A 25500-nucleotide genomic window follows, 5' to 3' on the forward strand; every position below is an offset into this window, starting at 1 on the left:
TGGACTTAGTCATTTTTCTGGCGTTTATCAGACTTTAAGATAGGGGAAATGTCAGTGAGCATTCCCATTTCAGTTCCAGAGCGATTCACCCAATGAGTCTTTGGTATTTAGTCGTTTTCAGCCAATTTTCTGGATTTTTGAAAATTTCACTTTTTTGTGAAAATATCCACTAAATGAGGGAATAATATGTGTGAGGGTACCGATGAAGAGTTCCAAATTTGTGTGGGTAGAATATATATCCCACGGGGGTAAAATTGAAAAAAGTTGAAAAAAATTTTTTTCGGGACTTTGTCATTTTTCCGGCGTTTATCAGACTTTCAGATAGGGGAAATGTCAGTGAGCGTTCTGATTTCAGTTCCAGAGCGATTCGCCCAATGAGTCTTTGTTATTTAGTTGTTTTCAGCCAATTTTCTGGATTTTTGAAAATTTCACTTTTTTGTGAAAATATCCACTAAATGAGGGAATAATATGTGTGAGGGTAACCCAGGAGAGTTCCAAATGTGTGTGGGTAGAATATATATCCCACGGGGGTAAAATTGAAAAAAGTTGAAAAAAATTTTTTTTTGGACTTAGTCATTTTTCTGGCGTTTATCAGACTTTCAGATAGGGGAAATGTCAGTGAGCGTTCCGATTTCATTTCCAGAGCGATTCGCCCAATGAGTCCTTGATAATTAGTCGTTTTCAGCCAATTTTCTGGATTTTCGAAAATTTCACTTTTTTGTGAAAATATCCACTAAATGAGGGAATAATATGTATGAGGGTACCCCAGGAGAGTTCCAAATGTTTGTGGGTAGAATATATATCCCACGGGGGTAAAATTTAAAAAAGTTGAAAAAAATTTTTTTGGGGACTTAGTCATTTTTCGGCGTTTATCAGACTTTCACATAGGGGAAATGTCAGTGAGCGTTCCGATTTCAATTCCAGAGTGATTCGCCCAATGAGTCCTTGATATTTATTCGTTTTCAGCCAATTTTCTGGATTTTTGAAAATTTCACATTTTGTGAAAATATTCACTAAATGAGGGAATAATATGTGTGAGGGTACCCCAGGAGAGTTCCAAATGTGTGTGGGTAGAATTTATATCCCACGGGGGTAAAAGTGAAAAAAGTTGAAAAAAAATTTTTTTTTTGGACTTACTCATTTTTCCGGTGTTTATCAGACTTTCAGATAGGGCAAATGTCAGTGAGCGTTCCGATTTCAGTTCCAGATCGACTCGCCCAATGAGTCCTTGATATATAGTCGTTTTCAGCCAATTTTTTGGATTTTTGAAAATTTCACTTTTTTGTGAAAATATCCACTAAATGAGGGAATAATATGTATGAGGGTACCCCAGGAGAGTTCCAAATGTGTGTGGGTAGAATATGTATCCCACGGGGGTAAAATTGAAAAAAGTTGAAAAAAATTTTTTTTTGGACTGTCATTTTTCTGGCGTTTATCAGACTTTAAGATAGGGGAAATGTCAGTGAGCATTCCCATTTCAGTTCCAGAGCGATTCACCCAATGAGTCTTTGATATTTAGTCGTTTTCAGCCAATTTTCTGGATTTTTGAAAATTTCACTTTTTTGTGAAAATATCCACTAAATGAGGGAATAATATGTGTGAGGGTACCGAAGAAGAGTCCCAAATTTGTGTGGGTAGAATATATATCCCACGGGGGTAAAATTGAAAAAAGTTGAAAAATTTTTTTTTCGGGACTTTGTCATTTTTCCGGCGTTTATCAGACTTTCAGATAGGGGAAATGTCAGTGAGCGTTCTGATTTCAGTTCCAAAGCGATTCGCCCAATGAGTCTTTGTTATTTAGTTGTTTTCAGCCAATTTTCTGGATTTTTGAAAATTTCACTTTTTTGTGAAAATATCCACTAAATGAGGGAATAATATGTGTGAGGGTACCCCAGGAGAGTTCTAAATGTTTGTGGGAAGAATATATATCCCACGGGGGTAAAATTGAAAAAAGTTGAAAAAATTTTTTTTTTGGACTTAGTCATTTTTCCGACGTTTATCAGACTTTCAGATAGGGCAAATGTCAGTGAGCGTTCCGATTTCAGTTCCAGATAGACTCGCCCAATGAGTCCTTGATATTTAGTCGTTTTCAGCCAATTTTTTGGATTTTTGAAAATTTCACTTTTTTGTGAAAATATCCACTAAATGAGGGAATAATATGTGTGAGGGTACCCCAGGAGAGTTCCAAATGTGTGTGGGTAGAATATATATCCCACTGGGGTAAAATTGAAAAAAGTTGAAAACATTTTTTTTTGGACTTAGTCATTTTTCTGGCGTTTATCAGACTTTCAGATAGGGGAAATGTCAGTGAGCGTTCCGATTTCATTTCCAGAGCGATTCGCCCAATGAGTCCTTGATAATTAGTCGTTTTCAGCCAATTTTCTGGATTTTTGAAAATTTCACTTTTTTGTGAAAATATCCACTAAATGAGGGAATAATATGTGTGAGGGTACCGATGAAGAGTTCCAAATTTGTGTGGGTAGAATATATATCCCACGGGGGTAAAATTGAAAAAAGTTGAAAAAATTTTTTTTCGGGACTTTGTCATTTTTCCGGCGTTTATCAGACTTTCAGATAGGGGAAATGTCAGTGAGCGTTCTGATTTCAGTTCCAGAGCGATTCGCCCAATGAGTCCTTGTTATTTAGTTGTTTTCAGCCAATTTTCTGGATTTTTGAAAATTTCACTTTTTTGTGAAAATATCCACTAAATGAGGGAATAATATGTGTGAGGGTAACCCAGGAGAGTTCCAAATGTGTGTGGGTAGAATATATATCCCACGGGGGTAAAATTGAAAAAAGTTGAAAAAAATTTTTTTTTGGACTTAGTCATTTTTCTGGCGTTTATCAGACTTTCAGATAGGGGAAATGTCAGTGAGCGTTCCGATTTCATTTCCAGAGCGATTCGCCCAATGAGTCCTTGATAATTAGTCGTTTTCAGCCAATTTTCTGGATTTTCGAAAATTTCACTTTTTTGTGAAAATATCCACTAAATGAGGGAATAATATGTATGAGGGTACCCCAGGAGAGTTCCAAATGTGTGTGGGTAGAATATATATCCCACGGGGGTAAAATTTAAAAAAGTTGAAAAAAATTTTTTTGGGGACTTAGTCATTTTTCCGGCGTTTATCAGACTTTCACATAGGGGAAATGTCAGTGAGCGTTCCGATTTCAATTCCAGAGTGATTCGCCCAATGAGTCCTTGATATTTATTCGTTTTCAGCCAATTTTCTGGATTTTTGAAAATTTCACTTTTTTGTGAAAATATCCACTAAATGAGGGAATAATATGTGTGAGGGTACCGAAGAAGAGTTCCAAATTTGTGTGGGTAGAATATATATCCCACGGGGGGTAAAATTAAAAAAAAGTTGAAAAAAATTTTTTTTGGGGACTTTGTCATTTTTCCGGCGTTTATCAGACTTTCAGATAGGGGAAATGTCAGTGAGCGTTCCGATTTCAGTTCCAGAGCGATTCGCCCAATGAGTCCTTGTTATTTAGTTGTTTTCAGCCAATTTTCTGGATTTTTGAAAATTTCACTTTTTTGTGAAAATATCCACTAAATGAGGGAATAATATGTGTGAGGGTACCCCAGGAGAGTTCCAAATGTGTGAGGGTAGAATTTATATCCCACGGGGGTAAAATTGAAAAAAGTTGAAAAAATTTTTTTTTTTTGGACTTAGTCATTTTTCCGGTGTTTATCAGACTTTCAGATAGGGCAAATGTCAGTGAGTGTTCCGATTTCAGTTCCAGATCGACTCGCCCAATGAGTCCTTGATATTTAGTCGTTTTCAGCCAATTTTCTGGATTTTTGAAAATTTCACTTTTTTGTGAAAATATCCACTAAATGAGGGAATAATATGTATGAGGGTACCCCAGGAGAGTTCCAAATGTGTGTGGGTAGAATATATATCCCACGGGGGTAAAATTGAAAAAAGTTGAAAAAAATTTTTTTTTGGACTTAGTCATTTTTCTGGCGTTTATCAGACTTTACGATAGGGGAAATGTCAGTGAGCATTCCCATTTCAGTTCCAGAGCGATTCACCCAATGAGTCTTTGGTATTTAGTCGTTTTCAGCCAATTTTCTGGATTTTTGAAAATTTCACTTTTTTGTGAAAATATCCACTAAATGAGGGAATAATATGTGTGAGGGTACCGATGAAGAGTTCCAAATTTGTGTGGGTAGAATATATATCCCACGGGGGAAAAATTGAAAAAAGTTGAAAAAATTTTTTTTCGGGACTTTGTCATTTTTCCGGCGTTTATCAGAATTTCAGATAGGGGAAATGTCAGTGAGCGTTCTGATTTCAGTTCCAGAGCGATTCGCCCAATGAGTCCTTGTTATTTAGTTGTTTTCAGCCAATTTTCTGGATTTTTGAAAATTTCACTTTTTTGTGAAAATATCCACTAAATGAGGGAATAATATGTGTGAGGGTAACCCAGGAGAGTTCCAAATGTGTGTGGGTAGAATATATATCCCACGGGGGTAAAATTGAAAAAAGTTGAAAAAATTTTTTTTCGGGACTTTGTCATTTTTCCGGCGTTTATCAGACTTTCAGATAGGGGAAATGTCAGTGCGTGTTCCGATTTCAGTTCCAGAACGATTCGCCCAATGAGTCCTTGATACTTAGTCGTTTTCAGCCAATTTTCTGGATTTTTGAAAATTTCACTTTTTTGTGAAAATATCCACTAAATGAGGGAATAATATGTGTGAGGGTACCCCAGGAGAGTTCCAAATGTGTGTGGGTAGAATATATATCCGACGGGGGTAAAATTGAAAAAAGTTTAAAAAAATTTTTTTTTGGACTTAGTCATTTTTCTGGCGTTTATCAGACTTTCAGATATGGGAAATGTCAGTGAGCGTTCCGATTTCAGTTCCAGAGCGATTCGCCCAATGAGACTTTGATATTTAGTCGTTTTCAGCCAATTTTCTGGATTTTTGAAAATTTCACTTTTTTGTGAAAATATTCACTAAATGAGGGAATAATATGTGTGAGGGTACCCCAGGAGAGTTCCAAATGTGTGTGGGTAGAATTTATATCCCACGGGGGTAAAATTGAAAAAAGTTGAAAAAAATTTATTTTTTTGGACTTAGTCATTTTTCCGGTGATTATCAGACTTTCAGATAGGGCAAATGTCAGTGAGCGTTCCGATTTCAGTTCCAGATCGACTCGCCCAATGAGTCCTTGATATTTAGTCGTTTTCAGCCAATTTTCTGGATTTTTGAAAATGTCACTTTTTTGTGAAAATATCCACTAAATGAGGGAATAATATGTGTGAGGGTACCGATGAAGAGTTCCAAATTTGTGTGGGTAGAATATATATCCCACGGGGGTAAAATTGAAAAAAGTTGAAAAATTTTTTTTTCGGGACTTTGTCATTTTTCCGGCGTTTATCAGACTTTCAGATAGGGGAAATGTCAGTGAGCGTTCTGATTTCAGTTCCAGAGCGATTCGCCCAATGAGTCCTTGTTATTTAGTTGTTTTCAGCCAATTTTCTGGATTTTTGAAAATTTCACTTTTTTGTGAAAATATCCACTAAATGAGGGAATAATATGTGTGAGGGTAACCCAGGAGAGTTCCAAATGTGTGTGGGTAGAATATATATCCCACGGGGGTAAAATTGAAAAAAGTTGAAAAAAATTTTTTTTTGGACTTAGTCATTTTTCTGGCGTTTATCAGACTTTCAGATAGGGGAAATGTCAGTGAGCGTTCCGATTTCATTTCCAGAGCGATTCGCCCAATGAGTCCTTGATAATTAGTCGTTTTCAGCCAATTTTCTGGATTTTCGAAAATTTCACTTTTTTGTGAAAATATCCACTAAATGAGGGAATAATATGTATGAGGGTACCCCAGGAGAGTTCCAAATGTGTGTGGGTAGAATATATATCCCACGGGGGTAAAATTTAAAAAAGTTGAAAAAAATTTTTTTGGGGACTTAGTCATTTTTCCGGCGTTTATCAGACTTTCACATAGGGGAAATGTCAGTGAGCGTTCCGATTTCAATTCCAGAGTGATTCGCCCAATGAGTCCTTGATATTTATTCGTTTTCAGCCAATTTTCTGGATTTTTGAAAATTTCACTTTTTTGTGAAAATATCCACTAAATGAGGGAATAATATGTATGAGGGTACCCCAGGAGAGTTCCAAATATGTGTGGGTAGAATATATATCCCACGGGGGTAAAATTGAAAAAAGTTGAAAAAAAATTTTTTCGGGACTTTGTCATTTTTCCGGCGTTTATCAGACTTTCAGATAGGGGAAATGTCAGTGAGCGTTCCGATTTCAGTTCCAGAACGATTCGCCCAATGAGTCCTTGATAATTAGTCGTTTTCAGCCAATTTTCTGGATTTTTGAAAATGTCACTTTTTTGTGAAAATATCCACTAAATGAGGGAATAATATGTATGAGGGTACCCCAGGAGAGTTCCAAATATGTGTGGGTAGAATATATATCCCACGGGGGTAAAATTGAAAAAAGTTGAAAAAAAATTTTTTCGGGACTTTGTCATTTTTCCGGCGTTTATCAGACTTTCAGATAGGGGAAATGTCAGTGAGCGTTCCGATTTCAGTTCCAGAACGATTCGCCCAATGAGTCCTTGATACTTAGTCGTTTTCAGCCAATTTTCTGGATTTTTGAAAATTTCACTTTTTTGTGAAAATATCCACTAAATGAGGGAATAATATGTGTGAGGGTACCCCAGGAGAGTTCCAAATGTGTGTGGGTAGAAAATATATCCCACGGCGGTAAAATTGAAAAAAGCTGAAAAAATTTTTTTTTGGTCTTAGTCATTTTTCCGGCGTTTATCAGACTTTCAGATACGAGAAATTTCAGTGAGCGTTCCGATTTCAGCTCCAGAGCGATTCGCCCAATGAGTCCTTGATATTTAGTCGTTTTCAGCCAATTTTCTGGATTTTTGAAAATTTCACTTTTTTGTGAAAATATCCACTAAATGAGGGAATAATATGTGTGAGGGTACCGAAGGAGAGTTCCAAATTTGTGTGGGTAGAATATATATCCCACGGGGGTAAAATTGAAAAAAGTTGAAAAAATTTTTTTTTGGGATCTATTCATTTTTCCGGCGTTTATCAGACTTTCAGATAGGGCAAATGTCAGTGAGCGTTCCGATTTCAGTTCCAGAGCGATTCGCCCAATGAGTCTTTGATATTTAGTCGTTTTCAGCCAATTTTCTGGATTTTTGAAAATTTCACTTTTTTGTGAAAATATCCACTAAATGAGGGAATAATATGTGTGAGGGTACCGAAGGAGAGTTCCAAATTTGTGTGGGTAGAATATATATCCCACGGGGTTAAAATTGAAAAAAGTTGAAAAAATTTTTTTTGGGGATCTATTCATTTTTCCGGCGTTTATCAGACTTTCAGATAGGGCAAATGTCAGTGAGCGTTCCGATTTCAGCTCCAGAGCGATTCGCCCAATGAGTCCTTGATATTTAGTCGTTTTCAGCCAATTTTCTGGATTTTTGAAAATTTCACTTTTTTGTGAAAATATCCACTAAATGAGGGAATAATATGTGTGATTGTACCCCAGGAGTGTTCCAAATGTGTGTGGGCAGAATATATATCCCACGGGGGTAAAATTGAAAAAAGTCTAAAAAAATATTTTTTTGGGACTTCGTCATTTTTCCGGCGTTTATCAGACTTTCAGATAGGGGAAATGTCAGTGAGCGTTCCGATTTCAGTTCCAGAGCGATTCGCCCAATGAGTCCTTGTTATTTAGTTGTTTTCAGCCAATTTTCTGGATTTTTGAAAATTTCACTTTTTTGTGAAAATATCCACTAAATGAGGGAATAATATGTGTGAGGGTACCCCAGGAGAGTTCCAAATGTGTGAGGGTAGAATTTATATCCCACGGGGGTAAAATTGAAAAAAGTTGAAAAAATTTTTTTTTTTTGGACTTAGTCATTTTTCCGGTGTTTATCAGACTTTCAGATAGGGCAAATGTCAGTGAGTGTTCCGATTTCAGTTCCAGATCGACTCGCCCAATGAGTCCTTGATATTTAGTCGTTTTCAGCCAATTTTCTGGATTTTTGAAAAATTCACTTTTTTGTGAAAATATCCACTAAATGAGGGAATAATATGTATGAGGGTACCCCAGGAGAGTTCCAAATGTGTGTGGGTAGAATATATATCCCACGGGGGTAAAATTGAAAAAAGTTGAAAAAAATTTTTTTTTGGACTTAGTCATTTTTCTGGCGTTTATCAGACTTTACGATAGGGGAAATGTCAGTGAGCATTCCCATTTCAGTTCCAGAGCGATTCACCCAATGAGTCTTTGGTATTTAGTCGTTTTCAGCCAATTTTCTGGATTTTTGAAAATTTCACTTTTTTGTGAAAATATCCACTAAATGAGGGAATAATATGTGTGAGGGTACCGAAGAAGAGTTCCAAATTTGTGTGGGTAGAATATATATCCCACGGGGGTAAAATTGAAAAAAGTTGAAAAAAAATTTTTTGGGGGACTTTGTCATTTTTCCGGCGTTTATCAGACTTTCAGATAGGGGAAATGTCAGTGAGCGTTCCGATTTCAGTTCCAGAGCGATTCGCCCAATGAGTCCTTGATAATTAGTCGTTTTCAGCCAATTTTCTGGATTTTTGAAAATTTCACTTTTTTGTGAAAATATCCACTAAATGAGGGAATAATATGTATGAGGGTACCCCAGGAGAGTTCCAAATATGTGTGGGTAGAATATATATCCCACGGGGGTAAAATTGAAAAAAGTTGAAAAATTTTTTTTTCGGGACTTTGTCATTTTTCCGGCGTTTATCAGACTTTCAGATAGGGGAAATGTCAGTGAGCGTTCCGATTTCAGTTCCAGAACGATTCGCCCAATGAGTCCTTGATACTTAGTCGTTTTCAGCCAATTTTCTGGATTTTTGAAAATTTCAATTTTTGTGAAAATATCCACTAAATGAGGGAATAATATGTGTGAGGGTACCCCAGGAGAGTTCCAAATGTGTGTGGGTAGAAAATATATCCCACGGGGGTAAAATTGAAAAAAGCTGAAAAAATTTTTTTTTGGTCTTAGTCATTTTTCCGGCGTTTATCAGACTTTCAGATACGAGAAATTTCAGTGAGCGTTCCGATTTCAGCTCCAGAGAGATTCGCCCAATGAGTCCTTGATATTTAGTCGTTTTCAGCCAATTTTCTGGATTTTTGAAAATTTCACTTTTTTGTGAAAATATCCACTAAATGAGGGAATAATATGTGTGAGGGTACCGATGAAGAGTTCCAAACTTGTGTGGGTAGAATATATATCCCACGGGGGGAAAAATTGAAAAAAGTTGAAAAAATTTTTTTTCGGGACTTTGTCATTTTTCCGGCGTTTATCAGACTTTCAGATAGGGGAAATGTCAGTGAGCGTTCTGATTTCAGTTCCAGAGCGATTCGCCCAATGAGTCCTTGTTATTTAGTTGTTTTCAGCCAATTTTCTGGATTTTTGAAAATTTCACTTTTTTGTGAAAATATCCACTAAATGAGGGAATAATATGTGTGAGGGTAACCCAGGAGAGTTCCAAATGTGTGTGGGTAGAATATATATCCCACGGGGGTAAAATTGAAAAAAGTTGAAAAAAAATTTTTTTTGGACTTAGTCATTTTTCTGGCGTTTATCAGACTTTCAGATAGGGGAAATGTCAGTGAGCGTTCCGATTTCATTTCCAGAGCGATTCGCCCAATGAGTCCTTGATAATTAGTCGTTTTCAGCCAATTTTCTGGATTTTTGAAAATTTCACTTTTTTGTGAAAATATCCACTAAATGAGGGAATAATATGTATGAGGGTACCCCAGGAGAGTTCCAAATGTGTGTGGGTAGAATATATATCCCACGGGGGTAAAATTGAAAAAAGTTGAAAAAATTTTTTTGGGGGACTTAGTCATTTTTCCGGCGTTTATCAGAATTTCAGATAGGGGAAATGTCAGTGAGCGTTCCGATTTCAATTCCAGAGTGATTCGCCCAATGAGTCCTTGATATTTATTCGTTTTCAGCCAATTTTCTGGATTTTTGAAAATTTCACTTTTTTGTGAAAATATTCACTAAATGAGGGAATAATATGTGTGAGGGTACCCCAGGAGAGTTCCAAATGTGTGTGGGTAGAATTTATATCCCACGGGGGTAAAAGTGAAAAAAGTTGAAAAAAAATTTTTTTTTTGGACTTAGTCATTTTTCCGGTGTTTATCAGACTTTCAGATAGGGGAAATATCAGTGAGCGTTCCGATTTCAGTTCCAGAGCGATTCGCCCAATAACTCCTTGTTATTTAGTCGTTTTCAGCCAATTTTCTTGATTTTTGAAAATTTCACTTTTTTGTGAAAATATCCACTAAATGAGGGAATAATATGTGTGAGGGTACCGAAGAAGAGTTCCAAATTTGTGTGGGTAGAATATATATCCCACGGGGGTAAAATTGAAAAAAGTTGAAAAAAATTTTTTTTGGGGACTTTGTCATTTTTCCGGCGTTTATCAGACTTTCAGATAGGGGAAATGTCAGTGAGCGTTCCGATTTCAGTTCCAGAGCGATTCGCCCAATGAGTCCTTGATAATTAGTCGTTTTCAGCCAATTTTCTGGATTTTTGAAAATTTCACTTTTTTGTGAAAATATCCACTAAATGAGGGAATAATATGTGTGAGGGTACCCCAGGAGAGTTCCAAATGTGTGTGGGTAGAAAATATATCCCACGGCGGTAAAATTGAAAAAAGCTGAAAAAATTTTTTTTTGGTCTTAGTCATTTTTCCGGCGTTTATCAGACTTTCAGATACGAGAAATTTCAGTGAGCGTTCAGATTTCAGCTCCAGAGCGATTCGCCCAATGAGTCCTTGATATTTAGACGTTTTCAGCCAATTTTCTGGATTTTTGAAAATTTCACTTTTTTGTGAAAATATCCACTAAATGAGGGAATAATATGTGTGAGGGTACCGAAGGAGAGTTCCAAATTTGTGTGGGTAGAATATATATCCCACGGGGGTAAAATTGAAAAAAGTTGAAAAAATTTTTTTTTGGGATCTATTCATTTTTCCGGCGTTTATCAGACTTTCAGATAGGGCAAATGTCAGTGAGCGTTCCGATTTCAGTTCCAGAGCGATTCGCCCAATGAGTCCTTGATATTTAGTCGTTTTCAGCCAATTTTCTGGATTTTTGAAAATTTCACTTTTTTGTGAAAATATCCACTAAATGAGGGAATAATATGTGTGATTGTACCCCAGGAGAGTTCCAAATGTGTGTGGGCAGAATATATATCCCACGGGGGTAAAATTGAAAAAAGTCTAAAAAAATATTTTTTTGGGACTTCGTCATTTTTCCGGCGTTTATCAGACTTTCAGATAGGGGAAATGTCAGTGAGCGTTCCGATTTCAGTTCCAGAGCGATTCGCCCAATGAGTCCTTGATATTTAGTCGTTTTCAGCCAATTTTCTGGATTTTTGAAAATTTCACTTTTTTGTGAAAATATCCACTAAATGAGGGAATAATATGTGTGATTGTACCCCAGGAGAGTTCCAAATGTGTGTGGGCAGAATATATATCCCACGGGGGTAAAATTGAAAAAAGTCTAAAAAAATATTTTTTTGGGACTTCGTCATTTTTCCGGCGTTTATCAGACTTTCAGATAGGGGAAATGTCAGTGAGCGTTCCGATTTCAGTTTCAGAGCGATTCACCCAATGAGTCCTTGATATTTAGTCGTTTTCAGCCAATTTTCTGGATTTTTGAAAATTTCACTTTTTTGTGAAAATATCCACTAAATGAGGGAATAATATGTGTGAGGGTACCCCAGGAGAGTTCCAAATGTGTGTGGGTAGAATATATATCCCACGGGGGTAAAATTGAAAAAAGTTGAAAAAAATTTTTTTGGGGACTTAGTCATTTTTCTGGCGTTTATCAGACTTTCAGATATGGGAAATGTCAGTGAGCATTCCGATTTCAGTTCCAGAGCGATTCGCCCAATTAGTCCTTGATAATTCGTCGTTTTCAGCCAATTTTCTGGATTTTTGAAAATTTCACTTTTTTGTGAAAATATCCACTAAATGAGGGAATAATATGTGTGAGGGTACCGAAGAAGAGTTCCAAATTTGTGTGGGTAGAATATATATCCCACGGGGGTAAAATTGAAAAAAGTTGAAAAAATTTTTTTTGGGGGACTTTGTCATTTTTCCGGCGTTTATCAGACTTTCAGATAGGGGAAATGTCAGTGAGCGTTCCGATTTCAGTTCCAGAGCGATTCACCCAATGAGTCCTTGATATTTAGTCGTTTTCAGCCAATTTTCTGGATTTTTGAAAATTTCACTTTTTTGTGAAAATATCCACTAAATGAGGGAATAATATGTGTGAGGGTACCCCAGGAGAGTTCCAAATGTGTGTGGGTAGAATATATATCCCACGGGGGTAAAATTGAAAAAAGTTGAAAAAAATTTTTTTGGGGACTTAGTCATTTTTCTGGCGTTTATCAGACTTTCAGATATGGGAAATGTCAGTGAGCGTTCCGATTTCAGTTCCAGAGCGATTCGCCCAATTAGTCCTTGATAATTCGTCGTTTTCAGCCAATTTTCTGGATTTTTGAAAATTTCACTTTTTTGTGAAAATATCCACTAAATGAGGGAATAATATGTGTGAGGGTACCGAAGAAGAGTTCCAAATTTGTGTGGGTAGAATATATATCCCACGGGGGTAAAATTGAAAAAAGTTGAAAAAAATTTTTTTGGGGGACTTTGTCATTTTTCCGGCGTTTATCAGACTTTCAGATAGGGGAAATGTCAGTGAGCGTTCCGATTTCAGTTCCAGAGCGATTCGCCCAATGAGTCCTTGATAATTAGTCGTTTTCAGCCAATTTTCTGGATTTTTGAAAATGTCACTTTTTTGTGAAAATATCCACTAAATGAGGGAATAATATGTATGAGGGTACCCCAGGAGAGTTCCAAATATGTGTGGGTAGAATATATATCCCACGGGGGTAAAATTGAAAAAAGTTGAAAAAAAATTTTTTCGGGACTTTGTCATTTTTCCGGCGTTTATCAGACTTTCAGATAGGGGAAATGTCAGTGAGCGTTCCGATTTCAGTTCCAGAACGATTCGCCCAATGAGTCCTTGATAATTAGTCGTTTTCAGCCAATTTTCTGGATTTTTGAAAATGTCACTTTTTTGTGAAAATATCCACTAAATGAGGGAATAATATGTATGAGGGTACCCCAGGAGAGTTCCAAATATGTGTGGGTAGAATATATATCCCACGGGGGTAAAATTGAAAAAAGTTGAAAAAAAATTTTTTCGGGACTTTGTCATTTTTCCGGCGTTTATCAGACTTTCAGATAGGGGAAATGTCAGTGAGCGTTCCGATTTCAGTTCCAGAACGATTCGCCCAATGAGTCCTTGATACTTAGTCGTTTTCAGCCAATTTTCTGGATTTTTGAAAATTTCACTTTTTTGTGAAAATATCCACTAAATGAGGGAATAATATGTGTGAGGGTACCCCAGGAGAGTTCCAAATGTGTGTGGGTAGAAAATATATCCCACGGCGGTAAAATTGAAAAAAGCTGAAAAAATTTTTTTTTGGTCTTAGTCATTTTTCCGGCGTTTATCAGACTTTCAGATACGAGAAATTTCAGTGAGCGTTCCGATTTCAGCTCCAGAGCGATTCGCCCAATGAGTCCTTGATATTTAGTCGTTTTCAGCCAATTTTCTGGATTTTTGAAAATTTCACTTTTTTGTGAAAATATCCACTAAATGAGGGAATAATATGTGTGAGGGTACCGAAGGAGAGTTCCAAATTTGTGTGGGTAGAATATATATCCCACGGGGGTAAAATTGAAAAAAGTTGAAAAAATTTTTTTTTGGGATCTATTCATTTTTCCGGCGTTTATCAGACTTTCAGATAGGGCAAATGTCAGTGAGCGTTCCGATTTCAGTTCCAGAGCGATTCGCCCAATGAGTCTTTGATATTTAGTCGTTTTCAGCCAATTTTCTGGATTTTTGAAAATTTCACTTTTTTGTGAAAATATCCACTAAATGAGGGAATAATATGTGTGAGGGTACCGAAGGAGAGTTCCAAATTTGTGTGGGTAGAATATATATCCCACGGGGTTAAAATTGAAAAAAGTTGAAAAAATTTTTTTTGGGGATCTATTCATTTTTCCGGCGTTTATCAGACTTTCAGATAGGGCAAATGTCAGTGAGCGTTCCGATTTCAGCTCCAGAGCGATTCGCCCAATGAGTCCTTGATATTTAGTCGTTTTCAGCCAATTTTCTGGATTTTTGAAAATTTCACTTTTTTGTGAAAATATCCACTAAATGAGGGAATAATATGTGTGATTGTACCCCAGGAGTGTTCCAAATGTGTGTGGGCAGAATATATATCCCACGGGGGTAAAATTGAAAAAAGTCTAAAAAAATATTTTTTTGGGACTTCGTCATTTTTCCGGCGTTTATCAGACTTTCAGATAGGGGAAATGTCAGTGAGCGTTCCGATTTCAGTTCCAGAGCGATTCGCCCAATGATTCCTTGATATTTAGTCGTTTTCAGCCAATTTTCTGGATTTTTGAAAATTTCACTTTTTTGTGAAAATATCCACTAAATGAGTGAATAATATGTGTGATTGTACCCCAGGAGAGTTCCAAATGTGTGTGGGCAGAATATATATCCCACGGGGGTAAAATTGAAAAAAGTCTAAAAAAATATTTTTTTGGGACTTCGTCATTTTTCCGGCGTTTATCAGACTTTCAGATAGGGGAAATGTCAGTGAGCGTTCCGATTTCAGTTCCAGAGTGATTCGCCCAATGAGTCCTTGATATTTATTCGTTTTCAGCCAATTTTCTCAATTTTTGAAAATTTCACTTTTTTGTGAAAATATTCACTAAATGAGGGAATAATATGTGTGAGGGTACCCCAGGAGAGTTCCAAATGTGTGTGGGTAGAATTTATATCCCACGGGGGTAAAATTGAAAAAAGTTGAAAAAAAATTTTTTTTTTGGACTTAGTCATTTTTCCAGTGTTTATCAGACTTTCAGATAGGGCAAATGTCAGTGAGCGTTCCGATTTCAGTTCCAGATCGACTCGCCCAATGAGTCCTTGATATTTAGTCGTTTTCAGACAATTTTCTGGATTTTTGAAAATTTCACTTTTTTGTGAAAATATCCACTAAATGAGAGAATAATATGTATGAGGGTACCCCAGGAGAGTTCCAAATGTGTGTGGGTGGAATATATATCCCACGGGGGTAAAATTGAAAAAAGTTGAAAAATTTTTTTTTCGGGACTTTGTCATTTTTCCGGCGTTTATCAGACTTTCAGATAGGGGAAATGTCAGTGAGCATTCCGATTTCAGTTCCAGAGCGATTCGCCCAATGAGTCCTTGATACTTAGTCGTTTTCAGCCAATTTTCTGGATTTTTGAAAATTTCACTTTTTTGTGAAAATATCCACTAAATGAGGGAATAATATGTGTGAGGGTACCCCAGGAGAGTTCCAAATTTGTGTGGGTAGAATATATATCCCACGGGGGTAAAATTGAAAAAAGTTGAAAAAATTTTTTTTTGGGACTTAGTCATTTTTCCGGCGTTTATCAGACTTTCAGATAGGGCAAATGTCAGTGAGCATTCCGATTTCAGTTCCAGAGCGATTCGCCCAATGAGTCCTTGATATTTAGTCGTTTTCAGCCAATTTTCTGGATTTTTGAAAATTTCACTTTTTTGTGAAAATATCCCCTAAATGAGGGAATAATATGTATGAGGGTACCCCAGGAGAGTTCCAAATGTGTGTGGGTAGAATATATATCTGACGGGGGTAAAATTGAAAAAAGTTGAAAAAATTTTTTTTTTGAACTTAGTCATTTTTCTGGCGTTTATCAGACTTTAAGATAGGGGAAATGTCAGTGAGCATTCCCATTTCAGTTCCAGAGCGATTCGCCCAATGAGTCTTTGATATTTAGTCGTTTTCAGCCAGTTTTCTGGATTTTTGAAAATTTCACTTTTTTGTGAAAATATCCACTAAATGAGGGAATAATATGTGTGAGGGTACCCCAGGAGAGTTCCAAATGTGTGTGGGTAGAAAATATATCCCACGGCGGTAAAATTGAAAAAAGCTGAAAAAATTTTTTTTTGGTCTTAGTCATTTTTCCGGCGTTTATCAGACTTTCAGATACGAGAAATTTCAGTGAGCGTTCCGATTTCAGCTCCAGAGCGATTCGCCCAATGAGTCCTTGATATTTAGTCGTTTTCAGCCAATTTTCTGGATTTTTGAAAATTTCACTTTTTTGTGAAAATATCCACTAAATGAGGGAATAATATGTGTGAGGGTACCGAAGGAGAGTTCCAAATTTGTGTGGGTAGAATATATATCCCACGGGGGTAAAATTGAAAAAAGTTGAAAAAATTTTTTTTTGGGATCTATTCATTTTTCCGGCGTTTATCAGACTTTCAGATAGGGCAAATGTCAGTGAGCGTTCCGATTTCAGTTCCAGAGCGATTCGCCCAATGAGTCTTTGATATTTAGTCGTTTTCAGCCAATTTTCTGGATTTTTGAAAATTTCACTTTTTTGTGAAAATATCCACTAAATGAGGGAATAATATGTGTGAGGGTACCGAAGGAGAGTTCCAAATTTGTGTGGGTAGAATATATATCCCACGGGGTTAAAATTGAAAAAAGTTGAAAAAATTTTTTTTTGGGATCTATTCATTTTTCCGGCGTTTATCAGACTTTCAGATAGGGGAAATATCAGTGAGCGTTCCGATTTCAGTTCCAGAGCGATTCGCCCAATGAGTCCTTGATATTTAGTCGTTTTCAGCCAATTTTCTGGATTTTTGAAAATTTCACTTTTTTGTGAAAATATCCACTAAATGAGGGAATAATATGTGTGATTGTACCCCAGGAGTGTTCCAAATGTGTGTGGGCAGAATATATATCCCACGGGGGTAAAATTGAAAAAAGTCTAAAAAAATATTTTTTTGGGACTTCGTCATTTTTCCGGCGTTTATCAGACTTTCAGATAGGGGAAATGTCAGTGAGCGTTCCGATTTCAGTTCCAGAGCGATTCGCCCAATGATTCCTTGATATTTAGTCGTTTTCAGCCAATTTTCTGGATTTTTGAAAATTTCACTTTTTTGTGAAAATATCCACTAAATGAGTGAATAATATGTGTGATTGTACCCTAGGAGAGTTCCAAATGTGTGTGGGCAGAATATATATCCCACGGGGGTAAAATTGAAAAAAGTCTAAAAAAATATTTTTTTGGGACTTTGTAATTTTTCCGGCGTTTATCAGACTTTCAGATAGGGGAAATGTCAGTGAGCATTCCGATTTCAGTTCCAGAGCGATTCGCCCAATGAGTCCTTGATACTTAGTCGTTTTCAGCCAATTTTCTGGATTTTTGAAAATTTCACTTTTTTGTGAAAATATCCACTAAATGAGGGAATAATATGTGTGAGGGTACCCCAGGAGAGTTCCAAATTTGTGTGGGTAGAATATATATCCCACGGGGGTAAAATTGAAAAAAGTTGAAAAAATTTTTTTTTGGGACTTAGTCATTTTTCCGGCGTTTATCAGACTTTCAGATAGGGCAAATGTCAGTGAGCATTCCGATTTCAGTTCCAGAGCGATTCGCCCAATGAGTCCTTGATATTTAGTCGTTTTCAGCCAATTTTCTGGATTTTTGAAAATTTCACTTTTTTGTGAAAATATCCCCTAAATGAGGGAATAATATGTATGAGGGTACCCCAGGAGAGTTCCAAATGTGTGTGGGTAGAATATATATCTGACGGGGGTAAAATTGAAAAAAGTTGAAAAAATTTTTTTTTTGAACTTAGTCATTTTTCTGGCGTTTATCAGACTTTAAGATAGGGGAAATGTCAGTGAGCATTCCCATTTCAGTTCCAGAGCGATTCGCCCAATGAGTCTTTGATATTTAGTCGTTTTCAGCCAGTTTTCTGGATTTTTGAAAATTTCACTTTTTTGTGAAAATATCCACTAAATGAGGGAATAATATGTGTGAGGGTACCCCAGGAGAGTTCCAAATTTGTGTGGGTAGAATATATATCCCACGGGGGTAAAATTGAAAAAAGTTGAAAAAATTTTTTTTAGGGACTTAGTCATTTTTCCGGCGTTTATCAGACTTTCAGATAGAGGAAATGTCAGTGAGCGTTCCGATTTCAGTTCCAGAGTGATTCGCCCAATGAGTCCTTGATATTTATTCGTTTTCAGCCAATTTTCTGGATTTTTGAAAATTTCACTTCTTTGTGAAAATATCCACTAAATGAGGGAATAATATGTGTGAGGGTACCCCAGGAGAGTTCCAAATGTGTGTGGGTAGAATATATATCCAACGGGGGTAAAATTGAAAAAAGTTGAAAAAAAATTTTTTTTTGACGTAGTCATTTTTCCGGCGTTTATCAGACTTTCAGATAGGGGAAATGTCAGTGAGCGTTCCGATTTCAGTTCCAGAGCGATTCGCCCAATGAGTCCTTGTTATTTAGTTGTTTTCAGCCAATTTTCTGGATTTTTGAAAATTTCACTTTTTTTGTGAAAATATCCACTAAATGAGGGAATAATATGTGTGAGGGTACCCCAGGAGAGTTCCAAATGTGTGTGGGTAGAATTTATATCCCACGGGGGTAAAATTGAAAAAAGTTGAAAAAAATTTTTTTTTTTGGACTTAGTCATTTTTCCGGTGTTTATCAGACTTTCAGATAGGGCAAATGTCAGTGAGTGTTCAGATTTCAGTTCCAGATCGACTCGCCCAATGAGTCCTTGATATTTAGTCGTTTTCAGCCAATTTTCTGGATTTTTGAAAATTTCACTTTTTTGTGAAAATATCCACTAAATGAGGGAATAATATGTATGAGGGTACCCCAGGAGAGTTCCAAATGTGTGTGGGTAGAATATATATCCCACGGGGGTAAAATTTAAAAAAGTTGAAAAAAATTTTTTTTTGGACTTAGTCATTTTTCTGGCGTTTATCAGACTTTAAGATAGGGGAAATGTCAGTGAGCATTCCCATTTCAGTTCCAGAGCGATTCGCCCAATGAGTCCTTGTTATTTAGTTGTTTTCAGCCAATTTTCTGGATTTTTGAAAATTTCACTTTTTTGTGAAAATATCCACTAAATGAGGGAATAATATGTGTGAGGGTAACCCAGGAGAGTTCCAAATGTGTGTGGGTAGAATATATATCCCACGGGGGTAAAATTGAAAAAAGTTGAAAAAAAATTTTTTTTGGACTTAGTCATTTTTCTGGCGTTTATCAGACTTTCAGATAAGGGAAATGTCAGTGAGCGTTCTGATTTCATTTCCAGAGCGATTCGCCCAATGAGTCCTTGATAATTAGTCGTTTTCATCCAATTTTCTGGATTTTTGAAAATTTCACTTTTTTGTGAAAATATTCACTAAATGAGGGAATAATATGTGTGAGGGTACCCCAGGAGAGTTCCAAATGTGTGTGGGTAGAATTTATATCCCACGGGGGTAAAATTGAAAAAAGTTGAAAAAAAATTTTTTTTTTGGATTTAGTCATTTTTCCGGTGTTTATCAGACTTTCAGATAGGGCAAATGTCAGTGAGCGTTCCGATTTCAGTTCCAGATCGACTCGCCCAATGAGTCCTTGATATTTAGTCGTTTTCAGCCAATTTTTTGGATTTTTGAAAATTTCACTTTTTTGTGAAAATATCCACTAAATGAGGGAATAATATGTATGAGGGTACCCCAGGAGAGTTCCAAATGTGTGTGGGTAGAATATATATCCCACGGGGGTAAAATTGAAAAAAGTTGAAAAAAATTTTTTTTTGGACTTAGTCATTTTTCTGGCGTTTATCAGACTTTAAGATAGGGGAAATGTCAGTGAGCATTCCCATTTCAGTTCCAGAGCGATTCACCCAATGAGTCTTTGATATTTAGTCGTTTTCAGCCAATTTTCTGGATTTTTGAAAATTTCACTTTTTTGTGAAAATATTCACTAAATGAAGGAATAATATGTGTGAGGGTACCGAAGAAGAGTTCCAAATTTGTGTGGGTAGAATATATATCCCACGGGGGTAAAATTGAAAAAATTTTTTTTTGGGACTTAGTCATTTTTCCGGCGTTTATCAGACTTTCAGATAGGGGAAATTTCAGTGAGCGTTCCGATTTTAGTTCCAGAGCGATTCGCCCAATGAGTCCTTGATATGTAGTCGTTTTCAGCCAATTTTCTGGATTTTTGAAAATTTCACTTTTTTGTGAAAATATCCCCTAAATGAGGGAATAATATGTATGAGGGTACCCCAGGAGAGTTCCAAATGTGTGTGGGTAGAATATATATCTGACGGGGGTAAAATTGAAAAAAGTTGAAAAAAATTTTTTTTTGAACTTAGTCATTTTTCTGGCGTTTATCAGACTTTAAGATAGGGGAAATGTCAGTGAGCATTCCCATTTCAGTTCCAGAGCGATTCGCCCAATGAGTCTTTGATATTTAGTCGTTTTCAGCCAATTTTCTGGATTTTTGAAAATTTCACTTTTTTGTGAAAATATCCACTAAATGAGGGAATAATATGTGTGAGGGTACCGAAGGAGAGTTCCAAATTTGTGTGGGTAGAATATATATCCCACGGGTGTAAAATTGAAAAAAGTTGAAAAAATTTTTTTTGGGGACTTAGTCATTTTTCCGGCGTTTATCAGACTTTCAGATAGGGGAAATGTCAGTGAGCGTTCCGATTTCAGTTCCAGAGCGATTCGCCCAATGAGTCCTTGATACTTAGTCGTTTTCAGCCAATTTTCTGGATTTTTGAAAATTTCACTTCTTTGTGAAAATATCCACTAAATGAGGGAATAATATGTATGAGGGTACCCCAGGAGAGTTCCAAATGTGTGTGGGTAGAATATATATCCCACGGGGGTAAAATTGAAAAAAGTTGCAAAAAATTTTTTTTGGGACTTATTCATTTTTTCGGCGTTTATCAGACTTTCAGATAGGGCAAATGTCAGTGAGCGTTCCGATTTCAGTTCCAGAGCGATTCGCCCAATGAGTCCTTGTTATTTAGTTGTTTTCAGCCAATTTTCTGGATTTTTGAAAATTTCACTTTTTTGTGAAAATATCCACTAAATGATGGAATAATATGTGTGAGGGTACTGAAGGAGAGTTCCAAATTTGTGTGGGTAGAATATATATCCCAAGGGGGTAAAATTGAAAAAAGTTGCAAAAAATTTTTTTTGGGACTTATTCATTTTTCCGGCGTTTATCAGACTTTCAGATAGGGCAAATGTCAGTGAGCGTTCCGATTTCAGTTCCAGAGCGATTCGCCCAATGAGTCTTTGATATTTAGTCGTTTTCAGCCAATTTTCTGGATTTTTGAAAATTTCACTTTTTTGTGAAAATATCCACTAAATGAGGGAATAATATGTGTGATTGTACCCCAGGAGAGTTCCAAATGTGTGTGGGTAGAATATATATCCCACGGGGGTAAAATTGAAAAAAGTTTTAAAAAAAATTTTTTTGGACTTAGTCATTTTTCTAGCGTTTATCAGACTTTAAGATAGGGGAAATGTCAGTGAGCATTCCCATTTCAGTTCCAGAGCGATTCGCCCAATGAGTCCTTGATGCTTAGTCGTTTTCAGCCAATTTTCTGGATTTTTGAAAATTTCACTTCTTTGTGAAAATATCCACTAAATGAGGGAACAATATGTATGAGGGTACCCCAGGAGAGTTCCAAATGTGTGTGGGTAGAATATATATCCCACGGGGGTAAAATTGAAAAAAGTTGAAAAAAATTTTTTTTTGGACTTTGTCATTTTTCCGGCGTTTATCAGACTTTCAGATAGGGGAAATGTCAGTGAGCGTTCCGATTTCAGTTCCAGATCGACTCGCCCAATGAGTCCTTGATATTTAGTCGTTTTCAGCCAATTTTCTGGATTTTTGAAAATTTCACTTTTTTGTGAAAATAAACACTAAATGAGGGAATAATATGTATGAGGGTACCCCAGGAGAGTTCCAAATGTGTGTGGGTAGAATATATATCCCACGGGGGTAAAATTGAAAAAAGTTTTAAAAAAATTTTTTTTGGACTTAGTCATTTTTCTGGCGTTTATCAGACTTTAAGATAGGGGAAATGTCAGTGAGCATTCCCATTTCAGTTCCAGAGCGATTCACCCAATGAGTCTTGGATATTTAGTCGTTTTCAGCCAATTTTCTGGATTTTTGAAAATTTCACTTTTTTGTGAAAATATCCACTAAATGAGGGAATAATATGTGTGAGGGTACCGAAGAAGAGTTCCAAATTTGTGTGGGTAGAATATATATCCCACGGGGGTAAAATTGAAAAAAGTTGAAAAAATTTTTTTTCGGGACTTTGTCATTTTTCCGGCGTTTATCAGACTTTCATATAGGGGAAATGTCAGTGAGCGTTCCGATTTCAGTTCCAGAACGATTCGCCCAATGAGTCCTTGATGCTTAGTCGTTTTCAGCCAATTTTCTGGATTTTTGAAAATTTCACTTCTTTGTGAAAATATCCACTAAATGAGGGAATAATATGTATGAGGGTACCCCAGGAGAGTTCCAAATGTGTGTGGGTAGAAGATATATCCCACGGGGGTAAAATTGAAAAAAGTTGAAAAAAATTTTTTTTTGGACTTTGTCATTTTTCCGGCGTTTATCAGACTTTCAGATAGGGGAAATGTCAGTGAGAGTTCCGATTTCAGTTCCAGATCGACTCGCCCAATGAGTCCTTGATATTTAGTCGTTTTCAGCCAATTTTCTGGATTTTTGAAAATTTCACTTTTTTGTGAAAATAAACACTAAATGAGGGAATAATATGTATGAGGGTACCCCAGGAGAGTTCCAAATGTGTGTGGGTAGAATATATATCCCACGGGGGTAAAATTGAAAAAAGTTGAAAAAAATTTTTTTTGGACTTAGTCATTTTTCTGGCGTTTATCAGACTTTAAGATAGGGGAAATGTCAGTGAGCATTCCCATTTCAGTTCCAGAGCGATTCACCCAATGAGACTTTGATATTTAGTCGTTTTCAGCCAATTTTCTGGATTTTTGAAAATTTCACTTTTTTGTGAAAATATCCACTAAATGAGGGAATAATATGTGTGAGGGTACCGAAGGAGAGTTCCAAATTTGTGTGGGTAGAATATATATCCCACGGGGGTAAAATTGAAAAAAGTTGCAAAAAATTTTTTTTGGGACTTATTCATTTTTCCGGCGTTTATCAGACTTTCAGATAGGGCAAATGTCAGTGAGCGTTCCGATTTCAGTTCCAGAGCGATTCGCCCAATGAGTCCTTGATATTTAGTCGTTTTCAGCCAATTTTCTGGATTTTTGAAAATTTCACCTTTTTGTGAAAATATCCACTAAATGAGGGAATAATATGTGTGATTGTACCCCAGGAGAGTTCCAAATGTGTGTGGGTAGAATATATATCCCACGGGGGTAAAATTGAAAAAAGTCTAAAAAAATTTTTTTTTGGGACTTCGTCATTTTTCCGGCGTTTATCAGACTTTCAGATAGGGGAAATGTCAGTGAGCGTTCCGATTTCAGTTCCAGAGCGATTCGCCCAATGAGTCCTTGATATTTAGTCATTTTCAGCCAATTTTGTGGATTTTTGAAAATTTCACTTCTTTGTGAAAATATCCACTAAATGAGGGAATAATATGTATGAGGGTACCCCAGGAGAGTTCCAAATGTGTGTGGGTAGAATAGATATCCCACGGGGGTAAAATTGAAAAAGGTTAAAAAAAAATTTTTTTTGGACTTAGTCATTTTTCTAGCGTTTATCAGACTTTAAGATAGGGGAAATGTCAGTGAGCATTCCCATTTCAGTTCCAGAGCGATTCGCCCAATGACTCTTTGATATTTAGTCGTTTTCAGCCATTTTTCTGGATTTTTGAAAATTTCACTTTTTTGTGAAAATATCCACTAAATGAGGGAATAATATGTGTGAGGGTACCGAAGGAGAGTTCCAAATTTGTGTGGGTAGAATATATATCCCACGGGTGTAAAATTGAAAAAAGTTGAAAAAAATTTTTTTGGGGACTTAGTCATTTTTCCGGCGTTTATCAGACTTTCAGATAGGGGAAATGTCAGTGAGCGTTCCGATTTCAGTTCCAGAGCAATTCGCCCAATGAGTCCTTGATACTTAGTCGTTTTCAGCCAATTTTCTGGATTTTTGAAAATTTCACTTCTTTGTGAAAATATCCACTAAATGAGGGAATAATATGTGTGAGGGTACCCCAGGAGAGTTCCAAATGTGTGTGGGTAGAATATATATCCCACGGGGGTAAAATTGAAAAAAGTTGAAAAAAATTTTTTTTTGGACTTAGTCATTTTTCCGGCGTTTATCAGACTTTAAGATAGGGGAAATGTCAGTGAGCATTCCCATTTCAGTTCCAGAGCGATTCGCCCAATGAGTCTTTGATATTTAGTCGTTTTCAGCCAATTTTCTGGATTTTTGAAAATTTCACTTTTTTGTGAAAATATCCACTAAATGAGGGAATAATATGTGTGAGGGTACCCCAGGAGAGTTCCAAATTTGTGTGGGTAGAATATATATCCCACGGGGGTAAAATTGAAAAAATTTTTTTTTGGGACTTAGTCATTTTTCCGGCGTTTATCAGACTTTCAGATAGGGGAAATTTCAGTGAGCGTTCCGATTTTAGTTCCAGAGCGATTCGCCCAATGAGTCCTTGATATGTAGTCGTTTTCAGCCAATTTTCTGGATTTTTGAAAATTTCACTTTTTTGTGAAAATATCCCCTAAATGAGGGAATAATATGTATGAGGGTACCCCAGGAGAGTTCCAAATGTGTGTGGGTAGAATATATATCTGACGGGGGTAAAATTGAAAAAAGTTGAAAAAAATTTTTTTTTGAACTTAGTCATTTTTCTGGCGTTTATCAGACTTTAAGATAGGGGAAATGTCAGTGAGCATTCCCATTTCAGTTCCAGAGCGATTCGCCCAATGAGTCTTTGATATTTAGTCGTTTTCAGCCAATTTTCTGGATTTTTGAAAATTTCACTTTTTTTGTGAAAATATCCACTAAATGAGGGAATAATATGTGTGAGGGTACCGAAGGAGAGTTCCAAATTTGTGTGGGTAGAATATATATCCCACGGGTGTAAAATTGAAAAAAGTTGAAAAAATTTTTTTTGGGGACTTAGTCATTTTTCCGGCGTTTATCAGACTTTCAGATAGGGGAAATGTCAGTGAGCGTTCCGATTTCAGTTCCAGAGCGATTCGCCCAATGAGTCCTTGATACTTAGTCGTTTTCAGCCAATTTTCTGGATTTTTGAAAATTTCACTTCTTTGTGAAAATATCCACTAAATGAGGGAATAATATGTATGAGGGTACCCCAGGAGAGTTCCAAATGTGTGTGGGTAGAATATATATCCCACGGGGGTAAAATTGAAAAAAGTTGAAAAAAATTTTTTTTTGGACTTAGTCATTTTTCTGGCGTTTATCAGACTTTAAGATAGGGGAAATGTAAGTGAGCATTCCCATTTCAGTTCCAGAGAGATTCACCCAATGAGTCTTTGATATTTAGTCGTTTT

The sequence above is a fragment of the Phyllobates terribilis genome, unplaced genomic scaffold, assembly GCF_046119375.1.
Source record: "Phyllobates terribilis strain yellow unplaced genomic scaffold, ASM4611937v1 Scaffold_2__4_contigs__length_985480577, whole genome shotgun sequence".
Classification (NCBI taxonomy): Eukaryota; Metazoa; Chordata; class Amphibia; order Anura; family Dendrobatidae; genus Phyllobates; species Phyllobates terribilis.